The following is a 3,181-nucleotide window of genomic DNA, read 5'->3' as shown; positions in this document are numbered from 1 at the left end:
TAAAAAAGTACTCTTGCCCCCGGTGGCATCCTTAATGATTTCATCTAGGTTGGCTCCAAATAGACGATTCCCCTGGAAAGGGAGATTGGTCAAAGTCTTTTTGGAACCTAGGTCAGCTGACCAGCATTTTAACCACAGCACACGTCTGAGGATCACTGCTAACTTAGATGCATGCCCTAACAAAGGAGTAGTGTCCAAGGCTGCGTCACAGATAAACCGTAGCCCTTGTATGATCTGTTCTATCAAATCAGATGTCTCCTGGGGAATATCTTTTCCCCTAAGATCTTGGCGTACCATCTTCGCCCATTCTGTAAGTGTCTGGGAAACTAGACCAATAACAATTACTGGTCTAAATGCTGACCCTATCAGAGAAAAGATAGTGCGGGACTCCGCTTCTATCTTTCGATCCACCGGATCCTTAAAGGACGAAGTGTCCTCCACTGGAATAACCGTGGCTTTATTCAGCCTGGAAATAGGCGGATCCACGACTGGTGGTACCGTCCATTTCTTAATGATGGATTCCTCAAACGGATAGCGTCTAGCAATACGTTTGGAAATAGTAAAGGTACGTTTAGAATGCTCCCATTCTCCTTTAATCTGATTTCCAAAACATTTAGGTACAGGAAAGGCCTTCGCCGTCTTGATGGGCTTATTAGTCCCAAAAGGCATCTCTGTTTCAGTTGCCTCTGCCGGTAAAGCCTCAAGTTTTAAGGTTTCTTGCACTGCCACAACTAGTGCGTCCACCAATGCTTCTTCCTGAATTATAGCAGGAGAAGAAGCGTCCTCCTCACTGTCTGAGGGGGCTTTACCTGGGATAGCAGCCCTTGCAGAGGAACCTGCAACTGCAGTGACCATCTCTGAATCAGAGTCAGAGGTGTCAGATAGTATAGGGGTAGGCGGGGGTCGCTTCCTTGACCCCCGTCCCTGACAGGCCGCCTCCACCCGAGCCACCATAGACTCCAAAATTGCTGTAAATGACTCTATACTCTGTACACCGGCGGGTCCCGAGGCCCCCTCGAGGGAAACAGGTGGGGGAATCTGTGTGGCAGGGTCCATAATAACTCCAGTTACTTCCTGGATAATATAATTCAAAGTAAAGAAAAATTTTTTTTTTTTTTTTTTGACCCTCAGCGCCACAAAAAACCCCTTAGTGTTACCTGCTAGGGATCCCTATCGATCGAGAGAGAGAGAGATAGACCCCCAGGCTCACCACTTGATGTTCAGAGTTGAACTGCAACAGCTTACAGCGCTGTCTTAGACAAACAGGAAGTCTTTTGGCTGGCTGCCCAGGAAGAAAGGAGGCGGCTCCGCCCCTCTGTACGCCTTCCGGCGCCTCCCCCAAGCTCCACGAGGTGTAGAATCACCTAAAACATGGCCGCCCCCATGCTGGAGACACGAGGCTACGCCAAAATGGCGGCTCGTGCGATCCAGCAAAAAACATGGCGGCGGCCTGTGCTGACTAGCGGTGTGCTGCAGGCACACAACACTCTCTCTGCATGGGGATATGGCGTGTTTGGCGGTACCGGCCCTGGCGGACCACATGGCCGTTCGGGAGGCCTGCTATTAGCTGGAGATCTGACTTGGAAGGCAGTCTACATGTCCATGGCTTCTGACTGGTAGGTAGCTTATACTTAACCCATAAGATTCCCAGAATGCCACAGATTACATCTTTGAAACATGTATACAATAGATTGTTAGCTCCCAAACCAAGCCTCCTGGCTTTTGCACACATAAAATCACACTCAAAGTAGGAGGATTTGTGACATGTTATAGGATAGAAAGAAACTCTTTCTTACCATACAGAGAGGGGCCCGCGTTCACCACAAAACCCGTCAGGGAAAACAGGGGGAACATACTACTCACCATACCGGAACCAGGCGGGCACCAACTCCTGACAGTACCCCTCTCCACCGGGGCGGGAGGGCTGTCGACCGATACAGACGCCGTGACTCATGGTCTTTGGCGTTTCAGCGAGACGTTTAACTCGCGGGTTCAGTCCTTTAATGGGACTTTGTCGCGGCCGACTCAGCGCGGAGCTATGGCCTGCACGCGCTCGTAGGCTGAACTGGGGTGACCACCGGATCTCAACATCCAGCCCGTCGCCCAGTTCAGCTTTCTTGCTTGAAGATCTCACAGGAACACTGGAGAAAAAAGCTGTCCAAAAATCCTTTTAGAAAAAAATTTCTTGCCAGGACCTAAGATCCCAGCAAGGTATCTAGGTCCTTACTCCTAACTAGACAGAAAATAACTGATTTGCTGAGGCAGAGAGAGAGAGGATATACCCTCTGGGACTGCCCCTAGGGTGTGGCCAGAGCTTTTTAATTTCCTGTCTAGTCCTGCTCCTGCGGAGGTAACATAACCCGAAGGTGGTGTATCACCGAGGACTACGTCTGTCGATGAGCGCTAGAGAAAGAAAGGTTAAGATCCGAGCCACAGAAAAGGATCGAGGATGAGCGCCAATAGACTCACACCAAGAAATGTACGCTTTCCATGTACGATGGTATATCTTGCTGGAAGACGACTTCTTCACCTTGACCATAGTAAGGATCACTGATCTAGACAGACCTCTATCCCTCAGTACCTGGCTTTCAATAGCTAAGCCATTAAAACCAGCGACTGTAAAGCAGGTTGGTAGATCAGCCCTTGGGACAACTGGTCTTCTCTCAAGAGCAAGCTCCCAAGGGACGTTTATGGGCACCAGACTGATTGGAAGATCCTCGCCCTTGATTCCTCACAGGAAGGCGACTCAGGACCTAAAAAACCTTAAAAAGACCATCTGCGACGATGCTCCCTTACCTTTCCTAGACTATGGTAGGAAGGTATTCTTCCCCGCCATGATACCCTTGATGTCATCCAGGGTAGCCACAAACAGGCGATCGCCTTGAAAGGGCAGATCAATGAGAGCTCTCTTAGAGGCTTGGTCTGTGGACCAATTCTTAAGCCATAGCACGTGCCTACTCACCACCACTGAAACAGAAAGTTTGGACATCACAGGAGCTGTATCCAAAGCTGCATCACAAATATACTGCAGCTCATGGATCAATTGGTTCGCTAAATCAACATAAGCAGCGGGGACCTGCTCACCCCCCAAGCCCTGGTGCAAAAGCTTGGCCCATTCAGATAGGGTCTGAGACACCAGGACTGAGGCAAAGACTGGCAACAATGTCGAAAAAGAAATATG

Source organism: Pelophylax lessonae (assembly GCF_965119305.1).
Source record: "Pelophylax lessonae genome assembly, chromosome: 2".
Classification (NCBI taxonomy): domain Eukaryota; kingdom Metazoa; phylum Chordata; class Amphibia; order Anura; family Ranidae; genus Pelophylax; species Pelophylax lessonae.
This window is presented reverse-complemented; position numbering follows the sequence as displayed.